General features: G+C 41.3%; 1 protein-coding gene across 3 annotated transcripts in view; it reads left to right on the forward strand.

The window, feature by feature from the left end:
- Positions 1–20,693, forward strand: part of LOC105607546 (dolichyl-diphosphooligosaccharide--protein glycosyltransferase subunit 1-like) — a 366,609-nt gene that overhangs the window by 299,197 nt on the left and 46,719 nt on the right. For 2 of the 3 annotated variants that reach the window (XM_060409244.1, XM_060409243.1), the window contains one exon: positions 17,380–17,567. The gene's annotated coding sequence lies outside the window, so the exon portion shown is untranslated. Of the gene's footprint in view, positions 1–17,379; positions 17,568–19,433; positions 19,938–20,693 lie in introns of all 3 variants that reach the window. The other variant, XM_060409245.1, reaches the window with a different exon arrangement.

Here is a 20,693-nt window from a genome sequence, read left to right on the forward strand (position 1 = left end):
CCATGACCCACCCATCTTGGGTTGCCCCACATGAGTAAAGCTCAACTCATGATGTAGCGTGGTGTATCAGTAAGTATATCAGATGGCTGTCTTTTAGACCCTTATTAAGTGAATGAATGAAAGAGAGTTGACATCTGTTTAATGTTTGGTGTAGAGGGCAAGAGAGGAAGTGGTTGAAGATCATTTCATCTAGTTTTGTAGCTGAGCATATGGTGATCCAAGGAGGCAGAATTATAGGAGGAATATTAGACAGCAGGAAAGACAATGCTTTCCAGTGTTATCATTATAAGGGAGCAAATTTCAGACTGGTGGGAGGGATATTTTGTCAGCTGAGGGTCCTTATATGCTTACATTTTGATATATATAAGTAGCCATATTTTGCCTATGTGGAGGACACATGAAGAAGGTGGCTATTAGTCATGCAGTTAGCAAGAGATAATAATTTTTCTTAGCCTTCTCTCATTCTATCCCTCTTTAACTTTCATCTTTCCATATTGTATAACCCTAGATAGTTAAAGCTTTTCCATATGTGTTTCTTTCATTACTTGGCCGTTTGAGGGCTGTGTAGTATTGTGGAAAGTGTGTAAAACTAGGGATCAAAGACATCAAATTCAAAACCCACCTTATCATTCACTGCCTGTGTGACTTTGTGCCAATATTTAATCCTTTCCGAGTTCAGCTTTCTTCCATGTAAAGTGGGAATAGTAAGTGCCTTTTTTCCTTCCCAGGATTCTTCTACAACAAATGAGGCAAAAAAGTGTTTTGCGAAGTGTAAACAACACAGCCAAGAGTTGTCATCATTACATGGGAAACTCTTTATTTTCTTTAGTTCTACCGCATCTTTCTCAAGTAATGTGTAGAACAGACACCATGAGCTTTTTCCTTACCTTAAGCTGATACACTAAGAGTTAAGGGATTGGTGATAGTGTAAAGTTTGGAGATTGAGTAACGACGTGTATGATCTGTTTTCTGGGCATTACTTGATGCTCCTCTCCAAAAAGGGCAAAAATTGTTGTTGTTGTTTTTTTAAACTACATTGAAGTGTGCCTCATTTAAACTGCCTGACCCAAAAGTCACACATTTAAGGTAGAAGTAGGACTTATGGAAGGCAGCGATCCAAACAAAGATTTTATGCAATAATAATAAAAATGTCCTCACAATTAGGGTAGAAAAAAGGTGGGAGGGACTTCCTGGAGTGGCACTGAATGGTTTCTGGCATGTTTTAGAGAGTTCTTAATAAATTATTAACTATCACATATCTTACAGTAATTTAGTAAGAAGATATCAAGGATGTACTGCCCTTATCAAAATGATTTAGCAAGTGTTATATCTTTTGTTACACTCTGGAAGAAATTATATAAAGTTGGTGTCATTTCTTTCTTAAATGTTTAGGACAATTTACATCTGGGTTTGGAGTTTTCTTTGTGGGATTTTTAAAATAGGTATTCAATTTATTTAATAGAAATAGACTTTTCAACTTAAAAAGTTTTTTATGTGTGTCTGTTTTAGAAAACTGTGCTCTAGGAATTTGTCTATTTCATCTAAGTTGTCAGATTTATTGGCACGAAACTTTTCATAATATCTTATTCCTAGCTTTTTAATTTCTCTAGGTTCTATAGTGATGCACTCTTTATTCATTCCTGATACAGCCAATTTGTCCATATTTGTTTTTACTTGATGAAACTTGCTGGGAGTTTATCAATTTCATCCGTATTTTCAAGGAAACAACCATTTTAGTCTGGAATAGTTCTTCACTCTTCCTTCATCTTTCATGACATTGACATTTTTGAAGTTTAGTCCCATAATTTTTTAGAATGTTTCTCAATTTGAATTTCTCTAATATCAATAACCTCAGATATGCAGATGACACCACCCTTATGGCAGAAAGTGAAGAAGAACTAAAAAGCCTCTTGATGGAAGTGAAAGAGGAGAGTGAAAAAGTTGGCTTAAAGCTCAACATTCAGAAAATTAAGATCATGGCATCTGGTCCTGTCACTTCATGGGAAATAGATGGGGAAACAGTGTCAGACTTTATTTTTGGGGGCTCCAAAATCACTGCAGATGGTGATTGCAGCCATGAAATTTTTAAAAGACGCTTATGCCTTGGAAGGAAAGTTATGACCAACCTAGATAGCATATTGAAAGGCAGAGACATTACTTTGCCAACAAAGGTCCGTCTAGTCAAGGCTATGGTTTTTCCAGTGGTCATGTATGGATGTGAGATTTGGACTGTGAAGAAGGCTGAGCGCCGAAGAATTGATGCTTATGAACTGTGGTGTTGGAGAAGACTCTTGAGAGTCCCTTGGACTGCAAGGAGATCCAACCAGTCCATTCTGAAGGAGATCAGCCCTGGGATTTCTTTGGAAAGAATGATGCTAAAGCTGAAACTCCAATACTTTGGCCACCTGATGCGAAGAGTTGACTCATTGGAAAAGACTCTGATGCTGGGAGGGATTGGGAGCAGGAGGTAAGGGGATGACCGAGGATGAGATGGCTGGATGGCATCACAGACTCGATGCACATGAGTCTGAGTGAACTCCGGGAGTTGGTGATGGACAGGGAGGCCTGTCGTGCTGCAATTCATAGGATCGTAAAGAGTCAGACACAACTGAGCGACTGAACTGAACTGAACTGAACTGAACTGAACTGAAAGTTTGCTAATGATTAGATTCAGGTTATGTATGTTTGTCAGGAAAGCCGTGAAAGCCATGGCAGTGTTCTCCATGCATTGTATCAGGTGGTACATGCGATGATTTGTCCCATTACTGTTGATGTTTAGTTTTGTCACTTGGTTAAGATGGTGTCTGTAAGGTTATCTACTCTAAGATTAATTAATAATGATTTTGTACTTAGCAATGAATAAGTATTTTATATTCACTAATTGATACATATTTTATGGGATGATATCTTAGGATGCAAGTATCCTGTTTCCCATTAAATTACCACCCATTAATTTCAGCATCCACTGATCATTTTCCCTGAATTATTACTGATAGTTACCAAATGACAATTTTCTAACTTTTGTTATTCATTCTATATTTATTAGTTAGTATTCTATTTTAAGGTACAGCTTTTCCTTCTCTCCCATTTATTTTTTATTCATTTATTTGTTTGTCCATATAGATTCATAGATTATAATTTTATTTAATGAGTTATAATATATGATTGTCATTACATATTTTGATGCTCATATTTTTATGGATTCTAGGCTCCCTTGGTGGAAATAATTAGGAAATGTATGCATGTACACATGTTCACTGCTGCTGCTGCTAAGTCACTTCAGTCGTGTCCGACTCTGTGCAACCCCATACATACCCACATAAATTTTATCAATCTGTATTAAAAATCATTAATTCACATTGATACATCCACCAACCCAATACCCTTTCTGTGTTTGAAACTCTTTTTCTCTGATCGTAAGACGTCTGGTCCCATTATCCTCATTATATTTGCTTATTTACTTAATAATCCTGTAAATAACCACTCCTAGCCCACATGATGTCTTTATACAAGTAGAAAAGGGTGTCCCTTCTCAGTAAATTCCACCTGTCCCAGGATGCGTGGCATTTTTAAGTGAGAAGCTGGATTTGGGGCCCCACTGACCCCTCAGCTGACCGCTTTTGTGCAGTGAACAACACATAACCTACAGCAGCCCTGTCAATTTCAGTCTGCCTCCTGACAGTTGTTCCTTAATTCTTCTTTAGTATAATTAGAATTTATGTGTGACACTGACAGAAGTAGTATAAGTAAAAAGCAGTTTGGGCCCAATAAGCTATTTCATTTTATTTTGCCTAACTAAAGTCTTATGTGCGGTTTCTTCAAATTTATTTGTCTTCCCAGAAAGAGAGAGCTCAGGAAAAATTGGATGTGCAACTCCACTCTGCTAAGTCCTGGTGTCACTGCAGCTGGCACAGGGCATGCCTTTGTGCTCAGAAAGTTTAGAAAAGATAAAAGTAAGGGGGAAAGCTCTGATGGATAAACAAGGTTGGGAAGATGTGATGTATGGGGTAGGGTGGAGGTGGGGAGAGGGAGAGAGAAAGAGAGAACTTAATATACCCATTTGAGACTATATAGAAGGAAGTTGAAGGGACCATGATTGGTCTGTAAAGAATTTTAAGGGAATTATGCGATTCTTTAATTTCTTCCTTTTCTAATTTTCTGGTAAGGAATAAGAGAGGAAGAAATTTATAATTGTCCGACTTTAATACCATTGCCTTGAAATCTTGAAATCTTCCGTAAAGTCCACTGTATTTCCATAGTCCCAGCCCCAAATCGGTTGTAAGATGACACAAATCTGAGACAGGGTGGAGAGGAAAGAGTACTCTAGGATCAAAGAGGGCACAGTGACAACTGAAAAAAAAAAATGAAAAAGAAGAAGAACTAGAATGTATTGGGCATTTACTATGTGCCAAGCACTTTCCTGCAGATGGTGACTGCAGCCATGAAATTAAAAGAAGCTTGCTCCTTGGAAAAAAAACTATGACCAACCTAGACAGTATATTAAAAAATGGAGACATTACTTTGCCAACAAAGGTCTGTCTAGTCAAAGCTATGATTTTTCCAGTAGTTCATGTATGGATGTGAGAGTTGAACTATAAGGAAAGCTAAGCGCCGAAGAACTGATGCTTTTGAACTGTGGTGTTGGAGAAGACTCTTGAGAGTCCCTTGGACTGCAAGGAGATCCAACCAGTCCATCTCCAATGAAATCAGTCTTGAATATTCATTGGAAGGACTGATGCTGAAACTGAAACTCCAATACTTTGGCCACTTGATGCGAAGAACTGACTCATTGGAAAAACCCCTGATGCTAGGAAAGATTGAAGGTGGGAGGAGAAGGGGATGACAGAGGATGAGATGGTTGGATGGCACCACTGACTTGATGGGCATGAGTGTAAGTAAGCTCCAGGATTGGTCATGGACAGGGAAGCCTGGTGTGCTGCAGTCCGTGGGGTCGCAAAGAGTCGAGCACAACTGAGCAACTGAACTGAACTACCAGCACTGTTCTACATGCTTTCCACATGTTCACTCATTTTAGGTCACAACAGCACAATGAGTAAGGTATTATGACTGTCAGCCCTGTTGTACAGATGAGGTAAAAGACTCAGAGATGTTGAGTGACTTGCCCACAGTCAGGTGGTTATTGAGTGGTCACCTGAGTTTGCTTTACGATTATAGAATGTATATGACCACTTAATAACCACCTGACCGTGGGCAAGTCATTCAACATCTCTGAGTCTTTTACCTCATCTGTACCAATAATTACTTTGGGCTTCTCTGGTGGCTCAGAGGTTAAAGCGACTGCCTGCATTGCGGGAGACCTGGGTTCGATCCCTGGGTCTGGAAGATCCCCTGGAGAAGGAAATGGCAACCCACTCCAGTATTCTTGCTTGGAGGGAGAATCCCATGGAGGGAGGAGCCTGATAGGCTACAGTCCGGGGGATCACACAGAGTCCTACACGACTGAGGGACTTCACTTTCACTTTCTTTCAATAGTTACTTTGATCACTGAAGAAGGCTTTCTTATCTCTTCTTACCATTCTTTGGAACTCTGCATTCAAATGGGTATATCTTCCCTTTTCTCCTTTGCCTTTAGCTTCTCTTCTTCTCTCAGCTATTTGTAAGGCCTCTTCAGACAAAATTTTGCCTTTTTGCATTTCTTTTTCTTGGGGATGGTCTTGATCACTGCCTCCTGTATAATGTCACAAACCTCCGTCCATAGTTCTTCAGGGACTATCAGATCTGATCCCTTGAATCTATTTCTCACTTCCACTGTATAATCATAAAGGATTTGATTTAGGTCATACCTGAATGGTCTAGTGGATTTCCCTACTTTCTTCAAGTTAAGTCTGAATTTTGCAATACTGAGTTCATGATCTGGGCCACAGTCAGCCCCTGGTCTTGTTTTTGCTGACTGTATAGAGTTGTATAACTCCATCTTTGGCTGCAAAGAATCAATCTGATTTCAGTATTAATCATCTGGTAATGTCCATGTGTAGAGTCTTGTGTTGTTGGAAAAGGGTGTTTGCTATGACTAGTGCATTCTCTTGGCAAGACTCTTATGGGCCTTTACTCTGCTTCATTGTGTACTCCAAGGCCAAGTTTGCCTGTTACTCCAGGTACCTCTTGACTTCCTACTTTTGCATTCCAGTCCTCTGTAATGAGAAGGACATCTTTTTGGGGACAGAAGTGTTGTGGACCTAACAGAAGCAGAGGATATTAAGAAGAGATGGAAAGACTACACAGAAAAACTATACAAAAAAGATCTTCATTACCTAGATAACCACGATGATCTGATCACCTCCCTAGAGCCAGACATCCTGAAATGTGAAGTCAAGTGGGCCTTAGGAAACAAACAAAACTAGTGGAGGTGTTGGAATTACAGCTGAGCTATTTCAAATTCTAAAAGATGATGTTGTGAAAGTGCTGCACTCAATCTGCCAGCAAATTTGGAAACTCAGCAGTGGCCACAGGACTGGAAAAGATCAGTTTTATTCCAATCCCAAAGAAAGGCAGTGCCAAAGAATGTTCACACTGCTGCACAACTGCACTCATTTCACTTGCTTGCAAAGTAATGCTCAAAATTCTCCAAGCCAGGCTTCCGCAGTACATGAACTTCCAGATGTTCAAGCTGGATTTAGAAAAGGCAGAGGAAGCAGAGTTCAAATTGCCAACATCCTTTGGGTCATCAAAAAAGCGAGAGAATTCCAGAAGAACATCTACTTCTGCTTTATTGCCTATGCCAAAGCCTTTGAATGTGTTGGTCACAATAAACTGTGGAAAATTCTGAAAGAGATAGGAATACTAGACCACCTGACCTGCCTCCTGAGAAATCTGTATGCAGGTCAAGAAGCAAGAGTTAGAACTGGACATGGAACAACAGGCTGGTTCCAAATTGGGAAAGGAGTACGTTAAGGCTGTATATTGTCACAATACTTATTTAGCTTATATGCAGAATTCAGTTCAGTTGCTCGGTCATGTCCGACTCTTTGCGACCCCATGAACTGCAGCATGCCAGGCCTTCCTATCCATCACCAACTCCTGGAGTTCACTCAGACTCACATGCATAGAGTTGGTGATACCATCCAGGCATCTCATCCTTTGTTGTCCCCTTTTCCTCCTGTCCCCAATCCCCCCACAGCATCAGAGTCTTTTCCAATGAGTCAACTCTTTGCATGAGGTGGCCAAAGTACTGGAACTTCAGCTTTAGCATCATTCCTTCCAAAGAACACCCAGGGCTGATCTCCTTTAGAATGGACTGGTTGGATCTCCTTGCAGTCCAAGGGACTCTCAAGAGTCTTCTCCAACACCACAGTTCATAAACATCAATTCTTCTGCACTCAGCTTTCTTCACAGTCCAAATCTCACATCCATACATGACCACAGGAAAAACCATAGCCTTGACTAAATGGACCTTTGTTGGCAAAGTAACATCTCTGCTTTTCAATATGCTATCTAGGTTGGTCATAACTTTTCTTTAAGGGGTAAACGTCTTTTAATTTCATGGCTGCAATCACCATCTGCAGTGATTTTGGAGCCCAAAACGATAAAATCTGACACTGTTTCCACTGTTTCCCCATCTATTTCCCATGAAGTGATGGGACCAGATGCATGATCTTCATTTTCTAAATGTTGAGCTTTAAGCCAACTTTTTCACTCTCCTCTTTCACTTTCATCAAGAGGCTTTTTAGTTCTTCTTCACTTTCTGCCATAACGGTGGTGTCATCTGCATATCTGAGGTTATTGATATTTCTCCCAGCAATCTTGATTCTAGCTTGTGCTTCTTCCAGCCCAGCATTTCTCATGATGTACTCTGTATATAAGTTAAATAAGCAGGGTGACAATATATAGCCTTGATGTACTCCTTTTCCTATTTGGAACCAGTCTGTTGTTTCATGTCCAGTTCTTACTGTTGCTTCCTGACCTGCATACAGGTTTCTCAGAATGCAGAGTTCCAAAGAATAGCAAGAAGAGATAAGAAAGCCTTCCTCAGTGATCAGTGCAAAGAAATAGAGGAAAACAACAGAATGGGAAAGACTTGAGATCTCTTCAAGAAAATTAGAGATACCAAGGGAATATTTCATGCCAAGATGGGCTCGATAAAGGACAGAAATGGTATGGACCTAACAGAAGCAGAAGATATTAAGAAGAGGTGGCAAGAATACACAGAAGAACTGTGCAAAAAAGATCTTCATGACCCAGATAATCATGATGGTGTGATCACTCACCTAGAGCTAGACATCCTGGAATGTGAAGTCAAGTGGGCCTTAGAAAGCATCACTATGAACAAAGCTAGTGAAAGTGATGGAATTCCAGTTGAGCTATTTCAAATCCTGAAAGATGATGCTGTGAAAGTGCTGCACTCAATATGCCAGCAAATTTGGAAAACTCAGCAGTGGCCACAGGACTGGAAAAGGTCAGTTTTCATTCCAATCCGAAAGAAAGGCAATGCCAAAGAATGCTCATACTACCACACAGTTGTACTCATCTCACATGCTAGTAAAGTAATGCTCAAAATTCTCCAAGCCAGGCTTCAGCAGTATGTGAAGTGTGAACTTCCAGATGTTCAAGCTGGTTTTAGAAAAGGCAGAGGAACCAGAGATCAAATTGCCAACATCCACTGGATCATGGAAAAAGCAAGAGAGTTCCAGAAAAACATCTATTTCTGCATTATTGACTATCCCAAAGCCTTTGACTGTGTGGATCACAATATGGAGAATACACCATGCAAAATGCTGGACTGGATGAAGCACAAGCTGGAATCAAGACTGCCGGGAGAAATATCAATAACCTCAGAGATGCAGGTAACACTATGATTATGGCAGAAAGTGAAGAGCCTCTTAATGAAAGATGAGAGTGAAAAGGTTGACTTTAAACTCAACATTCAGAAAACTAAGATCACGGCATCCAGACCCATCACTTCATGGCAAATAGATCAGGAAACAATGGAAACAGTGAGAAACTTTACTTTTTGGGCTCCAAAATCACTGCAGATGGTGACTGCAGCCATGAAATTAAAAGATGGTTGCTCCTTGAAAGAAAAGCCATGACCAACCTAAACAGCATATTAAAAAACAGACATTACTTTGCCAACAAAGGTCCGTCTAGTCAAGGCTATGGTTTTTCCAGTAGTTCATGTATGGATGTGAGGGTTGGACTATAAAGAAAGCTGTGCGCCAAAGAACTGATGCTTGAACTGTGGTGTTGGAGAAGACTCTTGAGAGTCCCTTGAACTGCAAGGAAATCCACTAGTCCATCCTCAAGGAAATCAGTCCTGAATATTCTTTGGAAGGACTGATGTTGAAGCTGAAACTCCAGTACTTTGGCCACCTGATGCAAAGAACTGACTCATTGGAAAAGACCCTGATGCTGGGAAAGATTGAAGGCGGAAGGAGAAGGGGATGACAGAGGATGAGATGGTTGGATGGCATCACCGATTCAATGGACATGAGTTTGGGTTAACTCTGGGATTTGGTGATGGACAGGGAAGCCTGGTGTGTTGCAGTCCATGGAGTCACAAAGAGTTGGATATGACTGAGTGACTAAAATGAAGAATTACTTTTCCTCCAGGAATCCCGGTTTGTCTAGAAGCATAATTGGTGTCCAGAGGCTGATGAAGCATGGGTATGAATATTTGGGGAACCAGAGACAAGTAACGGGAGGATGTTTGCACTGATAGAACCATGACTGGACTGAGAAATGTGGGCGTCTTTGAAAAGGAGAATCTCTAAATATTTAATATCTTAGTAGGTTCAGAGAGAAACTGATTTTCTAGTAATAAAATGGTGTGCCTCTTTATGTTAAAAAAAGAAAAAAGACTACTCAGTGTATCATAATACTTTCATTTATTTAGAATTGTCTAGGAACTACTTTGCCAGCAAAGGTCCGTCTAGTCAAAGCTATGGTTTTTCCTATGGTCATGTATGGATGTGAGAGTTGGACTGTGAAGAAAGCTGAGCGCCGAAGAATTGATGCTTTTGAACTGTGGTGTTGGAGAAGACTGTTGAGAGTCCCTTGGACTGCAAGGAGATCCAACCAGTCCATTCTAATGGAGATCAGCCCTGGGTGTTCTTTTGGAAGGAATGATGCTAAAGCTGAAACCCCAATACTTTGGCCACCTCATGCGAAGAGTTGACTCATTGGAAAAGACTCTGATGCTGGGAGGGATTGGGGGCAGGAGGGAAAAGGGACAACAGAGGATGAGATGGCTGGATGGCATCACCAACTCAATGGACGTGAGTCTGAGTGAACTCCGGGAGTTGGTGATGGATAGGGAGGCCTGGCATGCTGCAGTTCATGGGGTCGCAAAGAGTCGGACACAACTCAGCGACTGAACTGAACTAAACTGATGAGTTTACAACTTTGTGTATGGATGACCCAGGTGGCTCTAGTGGTAAAGAACTTGCCTGCCTATGCAGGAAACATAAGAGATGAGTGTTTGTAACCTGGGTTGTGAAGATCCCCTGGAGGAGGGCAGGGCAACCCACTCCAGTATTCTTCCCTGGAGAATCCCATGGACAGAGGAGCCTAACAAGCTAGAGTCTATGGGGTTGCAAAGAGTCAGACATGACTGAAGCGACTTAGCGCAACCCAGTACCAGGAAAAAGTTCTTCAGGGAAATTTCTAAAAGTAGTTCAGTGTATGAAATCCAGTGATCATGTGATGAAGATGAACAGTTGAGGTAGAGATGAGCTAGGTAGCTTCACATTCATGGACATCGAAATCTATTTGATAAATATGTGGGTCATATTTTTCACAGGCAAAAGCAGGGGAAAGAATGACTTCTGACTGGTGTGAAGTGGTACCTCATTGTGGTTTTGATTTGCATTTCTCTAATAATGAGTGATGTTGAGCATCTTTTCATGTGTTTGTTAGCCATCCGTATGTCTTCTTTGGAGAAATGTCTAACTCCTAGAGGAGAACATAGGCAAAACACTCTCCGACATAAATCACAGCAGGATCCTCTATGATCCACCCCCAGAATTCTGGAAATAAAAGCAAAAATAAACAAATGGGATCTAATTAAAATGAAAAGCTTCTGCAACAACAAAGAAAAATATAAGCAAGGTGAAAAGACAGCCTTCTGAATGGGAGAAAATAATAGCAAATGAGGCAACTGACAAACAACTAATCTCAAAAATATACAAGCAACTTATGCAGCTCAATTCCAGAAAATAAACGACCCAATCAAAAAATGGGCCAAAGAACTAAATAGACATTTCTCCAAAGAAGACATACGGATGGCTAACAAACACATGAAAAGATGCTCAACATCACTCATTATTAGAGAAATGTATTTTTAAATGTTTATTTATATTGCCCAACATATATGTGTTGAAAGTGGGGGAGAAGAATCAGTTAATTCCAGTGCACTTTGCCATGTTGACAGCAAAATTCATATCTATTCAACTAATATTTAGTAATTGCCTACTATGTGGCAAGTATCACTCTAGGTGTTAGGGATAAAAGACACATCTCCTTTGTGAAGCTTAGATTCCTATAGAAATCTACTCAGCACTTACTGTGTGCCAGGAGACTATTCGAGGCTTTACATATATTAACTCATGGAATCATCACATTCATCCTGTGAGAGAAGTGTCATTATTATATCCATTTTACAGCTGAGGAAACTGAGATATATAGAAGTTAAGTCAGTTGCCCAAGGTCATGCTGATAGTGAGTATAAGAGCTACAGTGCAGGTGCCATATCCATGGTGTAACCACTATACCATACAGCCTTTCTATATGTGAATCTATGCCTGGAATACAGTGGGCTCTTGATAATTATTTAGTGAATGATGAAATGAGTAAATGATCACACTGTACTGTGTCACCTGCAGTTTGTCTGTCCTCTAGCAGATTCTGAGTTCCTTGAGGATAACAACGATGTCTTCTTTGACTTAGTGCCAAAATCAGGGCCTGCATGGAGTACCTGCTCAGTAAGATATTGAACATGGAAATGAACTAACTGCCAGATGTTTTTTGGAATGACAGTGATTCTCAACTTTATGATGCTTAAGAGTCACCTGGGAGTCTGGGAATGGAGGCCACAAGATTGTACCCTCAGGTCTTGGAATCTTCATTTTTAATGGGCCCCAGAAATGGTCTGTGTACCTCCCTCTGGTCATACTCTAGGGCCTGTCAGTGAATAACTGAGCGCCACGGGACACCATGGGTGACTGAAAGGTCACTGAGGTCTTGCTAGGGTAGAAGCTTTGAAGCCTCATTTTAGAGAAAACTCTTGAAAACTAGTAAGGCGTGATTTACTCCCCAGGAAACCTAGGTAAATTGCCTTCGATACATAGTAACTCAGACCTGTGGAGTCTCAAGTCTTAGATTTGATGTTCTACAGATTGTCATAAAGAGATATATTCTGCCATCTAACATTGATGAGCAAGGCACCTACAGGCTTATCTGAACACATCCCAGTTCTTGTCATAAGTGATGGTTTGAACAGCAGCATTGATTTTTGGAAGTCTTAGTGTAGGCAATTTCAGAGGATAGAAATTTAAAGAGTGAAAGGCTATTATATAATAAAATGAATACTAAGAATTCTTTCTCTTAACTGGTCCCCAGGGTTTTCATCTTTAAAATGAGAAGGTTGAATTGAATGATATCTGAAGGTCTTTCCATAGTATTTGTAATAATATCTGTTATTTATTGCATGCCTACTGTGTGTTATACATTATTTGGGGACTTTACCTTTATTGTTTCTGATACTTTAATTTTCCAGACTAGTGTAGCCATATAGTCATTATGCTCCCAGAGAGATGTGTTATTTTTTTTTTAACCTAATATCTATTGATAGCTTCCTGTTTGCCAGGCATCAGGCTAGACACTGAGTACTTTGCCAGGCACTGAGGCTTAAGATGCCCTATGTCACAAAGCTAGGAAGTAGTAGGGTGGAAGTCAACCTCAGGTATATTAAACTGAAGTCCAGGCTCTTTCTTGTTCCTCTCACATATTTCTTATAAGACTCCATATCTGTAAAGTAAATGTGAGATCACTGACGTTTTTCTTTAATTCTTGTGCTAGTGATTCTTGTAGTTACACAGTAGAATCATCCAAGACACTACTTCAAACCAATTAGATGACTGTCTCTAGGGAGGAGAAGGGGAGGGGGAAGGGGAAATCAATGTCTTGTTTTAATAATTCCCCAGGTGGTTCAAATGTGTTTCCAGGATTGAACACCAAATACTCTACATTCTATTTTTTTAAAAAGCACATATATTTCTAATTTATATAGAGTACATGACAAAACTGACCATCTTAATCATTTTTAAGTGCACAGTTTAGTAGTGTTAAGTACATTTGCCTTATACTAACTAATCTCCAGAAAATCTTCCCAGACAGAAGCGTTGACCCCACTAAACAATAATTCCTCATTTCCCTGCATAGCCCCTAGCAACCACTGTTCTATTTTCTGTCTCAGTGAATTTGCCTATTCTAGGTACCTGATATGAGTGGAATCATACACTATTTATTTAACGGTCCCCAGGTTCATCCATGCTGTAGCACGTGTCAGACTTTCCTTCCTTTTTAAGACTGAATAGTACTCCATTTTATGTATATTCCACATTTTCTTTAACTGTTCATCCACCAATGGACACTTCCAACTTTTAGCTATTGTGAATAAATGCTTCTATGAACATGGGTGTCTAAATATCTGTTCAAAACCCTGATTTTAATTCTTGTGACTACATCCCTAGAAGTGGAGTTGCTGGATCATATGGTAATTCTATTTTTAATGTTTTGAGGAACTGCCACAGTGTTTTCCACAGTGGCAGCACCATTTTACATTCCCAACAGAGCACAAGGGCTCCAATTTCTCCACATCCTCATCAACACTTGTACTTATTCTATTTTTTGATGGTAACCATCCTAAAGGGTATGAGGTTTTAGATTCTAGTTTTTAACTCCAATTACATTTATGTGGGGAAGTCTATCACATAGTTTTAGTTTTAGTTATTTGTCTGTAAATCTTTAAATGATGTCACTTTCATTTTGCATTATTTTTCTTCCCACACTTGGAGAATCTCTCCAGATTCAGTATTGATCACTCTTCTCAGAACTATGGGGGAGGAGTTGATGTTGAGGGATTTCTGCTTTTAAGTTGCTTATAATCTCTGGCTGGGAGCTTGGCTGGGAGCCTAACTGGATTTTCATCCTGGTTCATTCAAGTCATACCTGCTCATATCTGGTGACTAATTTGCTCAAGTCCTTGAAAGATGTTGATAGCTAAATACACACAAAAGTATACACGGTAGCCAAGTGAAGAGTGAAAAGATATTTCATGTAGAAAGAATAAGTGGAGTGAATTGTGGAGCTGGGAATGGCTATAGTATTTCAGAAAGAAGATTGGCTTGATTAGAACTAAAATTCGTGTTGGTTAAAGGTGGAAAATGTCAGATGGGTCAAAGCTAGATTTGGAAAGATCTTGAAAGTTAGGTGGGGCATTTGAAATTGTTGGGGCAGGCTGTAGGGCTGTCAATCAAGACAGTGTGTGACAGGCCTTCAGCAGTGTCTGCGTTGGTGGGATGGAGAGGAGGGATGCTATGCCAGGTGAGTGGTCATGTAGACAGAAGCATCATCAAGAATGCTAGACTGGAAAGGCAAATATAAAAGTTATCTTTGAAGGAGAAACTGTAAGCTTTGAAAATAGGTTGAATATGGGAATTCTGAGAGTAGGAAGAAGCTTCTTTTAAAGTTATAAACATTCTGGGGATAAAGTAGTTATCTTTTCAAAGGGGATTGTTGTTGTGAGGAAAAAGCTCCAATATTGGTATTAGGCTTATGTTTGATTGCAAGAAACAGAAATCCCAAAATATCAATGACTTAAATAAGATGGAAGTTTATATTTCTGTTGCTAAAACAAAGTCCAAAAATGAGCAGACCAGGATTCAGATAACTGACCAGGGTTCCCATGGTCACATCCACATCCGTGCTGACAAAACCAGACTTACCTTCCTGCCTGCCTTTGCTCCTTCTCCTCCTTTCACTTCCATTGACTGTTAAAATCCAGGCTTTATCCCGCTTGATTCCCCATAATCAGCCATCAGTAAATGCCGTGGTACATCTGCCATCTGTCTTTGATCTGCCCTTTCACTCGGCCTCTCCTGCCCCAGCCCTGGGCTCAGCTCTCTCCTTTGGACTTTTACCACAACCTCCATAAAATGGTCTTCCAGTCTCTTCTCCAATCCATCCTTCTCTTAGCTGCTCAGTTAGCCTTTCCAGAGCACACATCACTCCTGACTCCAAGCCCTTTGATGATCTCTTCCATAACTTCTAGAATAGTTAGAACTTGACATTCAAGGCTCCAGGTCTGTTAACTAAAATCTTGCCCCCTAAAACAATTGCTTAATTTCATTTTAACATCCTCATTTTAATCTCATCTAATTTTCGAAACACTTTAAGGGAGCTGACTTTTAGGTAAATTTCTCCTTAGGAGAATTAATGACAAGGAGAAACCACTTTAGTTGAAGTGTTTTTACATTCAAGGCCAAATAACAAGCTGACTGCACTCTACTTTTTCAAATATAGTCCAATTTTGTCTTATTAGATCAAGACTATGTTCCTAGTTTACCAAATATCTGTGAATTTTTGGATTACCTTCCTTGCACATCAGAGTTAGGAAGTTAGATCTAAGAGCTGGCCTAACACCTAGAAACAGGCCTGGATGAGGGGCTGGAGGAGCCCGAGAACTCATGGTTTTTTGAGGTCTACCCTGCCCGAGATGGTGCAGGGAAAGGGACAGGATCTTCCCCTCTATTTGAGGGAGGGAGAAGAGGATGGGCAATAGGAGGGGGGATTTGTATTTCAAGGGGAGCATCTCTCTGGGCCTCACTCGAAATGGATGTCTCAACTGTAATGCTCACTCTTACATGACCATCTTGTCCTACATCTCCAGCCTCGGATGCCTAATCCATAAGACGGAGACTAATCACAGGAATCCCCCAGCTTCCTTCTGTTGTTATTATCAAGTTCAAAGATGCTTGATTTGAAACACTTTCTAACTTTATCTAGGTTATGGGAGTTTTAATACTTCCTCTGTTCCTTTTTTATGGCTTCTGTAACAAATTACCACAAATTAGATGGCTTAAAACAACACCAGTTTATTCTCTCTCAGTTCTGGAGGCTAGCAATACAAAATCAAGGTGCTAGCAGGCCCCGACTCTGTCTCCAAGGGCCCTCAGGAAGCATTTTCCCTTGCCTCTCCCCAGCTTCTAGTAGGTGCCAGAAATCTTTGGCATTCCTTGGCTTGTAGATGGATCACTCCAAGCTCTGCCTCCGTAGTCATATGTGGTTCTTCCTGTGTGTCTGGGTCTCTGTTTTCTCTTCTTTTACAGAATGACCTCATCTTAGCTAATTATGTCTTTAAGGGCCCTACTTCCCAATAAGATCACATTCTGAGATTCCAAGTGGACATGAATTTTGGGGGATACTATTCAACACAGTGTACCCTTTTATTGTCTGTTGTTAGAACTAAGATAACAGAGGCTTAGGGCTCAGCACAGCACTGCTGTAGAAAGCACAGTGCATGGGTGCTATTACTGTCGGTGCTCTAGTCGTCACACCATTTACCCTTCCTCCTTTATGGTCCCCTCTCCCTGTTCCAACATCAGCTCCACAGATGTGGGCTTTGATCTGCTAGACTCTTCTCTCCCCCAGCATGAAATGAATCTAAAATTCTCTTCTATAGAGGAAAAATGTGTTCATTTTTACAGGGAGAGAGTAAGAGGGGATGCTGGTAAGGTGCCTCGTTAAAATAATGAATTGAAAATGGAAGGGGTGTTAAGGACCAAGTAGGCCCATGCCAAAATATTTTAGGACCTCTAACAAACTATTCATCCAACTAAACTCATATTTAACAAACAATTGAGCCAGCACCTTTGTGTATCTGTAGTCTGTGTAGTGAGGGTAGCAATGGCTTCAAAAGGGGCAGAAGGAGCCCTATCGGGGTATGGAAACTGACTCAAGGAGACCTAGGAAGGAGACAGCCCAGGGTGAATGGGTGGAGAGGACACCAAATGCCCAGGTTCTAGTCCTGGCTCTGCCTCTGACTCCATGTGAAATTTGAGGCAGGTCCCTTCCCCAGTCTGGGTTGCAGTTTCCCCATCTGTGAAATAAGGGATTAGGCCATGAGAGCTCTGGGACCTCAAACCTGGGAGGAAATTGGAGAGGAGGATGTGCTAAAAGGAGCCACAAGAGAGCTCTGCTGTAGGGGTTAAGAAAAGTCACCCACCTCTCATGCCGCTTATAAAAACCAGACATTCACAGTGAGATGCTGCGTGACACAGAGACCTCTTTCATTGCTTATTCATGGGATCCTCAGAACAACTCTGTGAGGTAAGCACCTGAGGTGTTTATATTCCTGTTTTACAGATGGGGAAAATGAAGTTCGAAGCAGGCTGTCCTGACTACAAGATGCCGTATTGTTTCTGAGATGCCACCGTGGTGGCTGCCTCTTGGCTCAGGGCCAGCTCACCCTGGGAGTAGAGATGAGTTCCTGGGCTCCACAACACTCGACACCATGCCAGAAGTCGTGTGTGCTCTGCAAATAGCTCTTGGTGGTAAGTGACTCAGACCTTGGGGAGGAAGGGGAAACTAATGAGGGTGTGGCTCGGCCAGCACGTACCGCCTTGTGCCAGGCACTGCCCTCAGCTCTATGCGCTTAGGAGTGTACAAGCAGGCACAGTCACTGTCTTCAGGAAGCTCAGAGTCTCTCAGGAAGACAGACACTTAACCGATAATTACCCAAATTTAATGGAACCAAGGACAAGCATGTGATATGCTGAGGAGGAGAGATTCCTAGTGCTTTCAGGGGGAAGGTTGAAGAGGTCCCTTGACTCTGGAGACAGCCAGGGAAGTCTTCCCTGAGGAGATGAGGCTGCAGCTAAGACTTGTCAGAAGAAAGGAGGTGGGGCTACAGCTGGCACTGAGAGTGGGCCTGAGGGTGACAGAAAGCTGGAAAGAAGACCAAAGCAAAGGTTCTGTTTTACTTCCTTTGTTGTAACTCCAACTTCCCTAAAGGACACCTTGAAAAAAAGAGAAAATGGTTTCAGGAGCTATTATTTTTTGCCACCTCACACTTGAAACTGGGCTCAGTGGAAGAAGTTTAATGTGAAACTTTTAATGTCCTGTGCGTTAACTGCATCAAATGTGAAATGCATTTAAAGTAGGACTCCAGGCCTTTGTTTCTACTTGTGCCACGTGTCCACTTGTGTTGGTGCTCAGAGATTTAGGGACTGGTCTTTTCCTCACATTAGAAGCCAGAGGGTATCTCTGAGGGACAAGCGCGTGAGTGAACTTGAGTTTTGAGTGTTTAAGCATAGCTTCACTGCCATTCTTTCCTCTCCCCGCTAACATCCCTTCCTGGTCACTCCTCTTCCTTGATGATCAAGAGCAGCTCAGGAAATCGTTGTGTAGACAGACACTGAAAACATAATGTGAAAAATCTTACATTGCCTTGGTTCTTTTCTTTATTAATTGCATGGCCACCGTTTCCTCAACCTGTAACAAGGAGATGATAATGCCTCCTTCATAAGATTAGTCCTTTAAATTTTCCAGGTTTTGCATTCTATAAATGTAGCAGCAGTTCTAAGAAAGTTAGGTGATCTGTGCAAAGTTACGCAGCTAGCTGCAACACTCAGGAATACAGCCCAGGTCTCCTATCTCTAAATCTGATGTTCTTTCCACTAGCAAAGCTTCAACCATGGCTCATTGATATGTCATGAGTGGGTGGTCTTTGCTATGTTAAAATGTCGATCCCCTGGGGTGACAAGGTAAGGCTGAGGCTGAAAGAAAAACAAAAATTCAGAAGCCCTCCAAATAGGGTACTATAGTAAAAAAAAAAAAAAAAAAAACCCTCCAATATGCTTGTTTTTCTATTATGTGACATCATTGGTCATAGCTGTAATTTTGTGTGTGTGCCAGTTCATTGGTTGGAAGCAGAATTCTCCATAAGAACATTGCCCTAGGAGTGTCATACGCTTGTATGGTGAATGACACGTACTAGGTCTGTGGCATGATCAGATCTCCACTTCCCTTTGTGCTGGGCAGCTGAAAGTTACATGTCCCCCATCTCAACCGTCAACTCCTGCAGTCGTCATTTAGTCATGCTGGCCATCCTCGTGTCAGATTCACATTGTGACATGGTCTCAAGGAGTCACTGCCATCTCTCTTATTTTCACAACCTCAATTCCAAATTTATCAGGAATAACTGCTTGGCTTCCAATGTCCTTGCATGGACTCCGTTACATTTCGTGGAATTTTAATTCATACCCCTTTTAGTCAGAAAACATGGATGAGTGAGTAGGTATATTCTTTTTATTTTCTCTCTTTACTGTTAATTCCCTTAAAAAAAAAAAGGATAGGAGAATGTTAAACATTTTGAAAGAGACAGCTAATCAATACACATTATTCTCCAAACATTCTAGGAAATTCAAGGAAATTATAAAGTACCTCCTAAAGGCTCTTCAGTTATCTGAATGCCTGCCCTTCAGATGGAAAGTTTCCTCTTGGCACATAAAGAAGTCAAATTAGGCCCAGAAGAGACTATCCTTGTTGGAGCGTGAATGTCAAAGAAACAATCTTCAGTAAAATAGCTTTCTCTCTCAGCAGGCTCTGGAGAGAAGAATAACTGGTTATCGGTAATGCCTGTGCAGAGCATGGTGAGAGAATTTTGGAGATTGTAAGAACTGGTATTTGTATGGGATCAAAATGTCACGATAAGGATTTTCACTTGTTCTGTCGCTGGTGAAGACAGTTCGCTTCAGCGTGCACTAGAATTTGGGAGATACAGAAGGGACTGGACCAGCCTCTCACGAGACAGGGGAGAAGTGCCTTTATCAAGGCCGAGCGACACCTGCTTGAAAATGTCTCCTTCCTTAGATATGTGGACAAACATTGGCCCATCTCCTCTGCAGACTTAGGAGGATCTGGTAAGACTCTAGAGTCAGGGCATTGTCTCCAGCACAGGGGACAGCCCCCTAGAGGGATATTTACAAACATTTTCCTGGTGACCAGCTTCCATAGCTGAGAGATTTCAAGAGAATTAGAGGAAAGAAGCAGTCCCTAGGAACCGAAACCCAATGAGTTTCACAATCATTAATCAAGCTAAAGTTCACCTTTTCTCTGGGTGAATTCCATGATACCAGTTTAGGCTGGACCAACAGGCTGAAGTCTTCATTTGGGAGACCCTCCTAGGGTCTGAGAGGAGGCTATGCTTCTCGCAGCTTCCTGAGTGTCATAGGTACAAGCCACCAGAGGTTCCTGGAGTGGTCATTGAGGTCCTGGCTCGATGTCTCTGATTATCAGCCTAGAAATTCTATGGTGTCCTTTCATACACCAGGAACTAACTCAGAGGTCCAACTCACCTACATCTGGGGGCTACTGCAGAAAGGTTCAATTCAATTTAAATGCATTAGGGAGGCAGCACTGCTTCCCTCGTAGCTCAGTCGGTAAAGAATCTGTCTGCAATGCAGGAGACCCGGGTTTGACTCCTGGGTCAGGAAGATCCCCTGAAGAAGGAAATGGCAACCCACTCCAGTATTCTTGCCTGGAGAATCCCATTGACAGAGGAGCCTGGCAGGCTGTAGTCCATGGGGTTGCAAGAGTCGGACACGACTTAGCAACTGAACTACCACCATGGTTTGTTTACAGTATTGTTCCATAGGAGATGAATTTCTCCTTTATCC

This window comes from Ovis aries, chromosome 2, assembly GCF_016772045.2.
Source record: "Ovis aries strain OAR_USU_Benz2616 breed Rambouillet chromosome 2, ARS-UI_Ramb_v3.0, whole genome shotgun sequence".
In the NCBI taxonomy this organism is placed as follows: domain Eukaryota; kingdom Metazoa; phylum Chordata; class Mammalia; order Artiodactyla; family Bovidae; genus Ovis; species Ovis aries.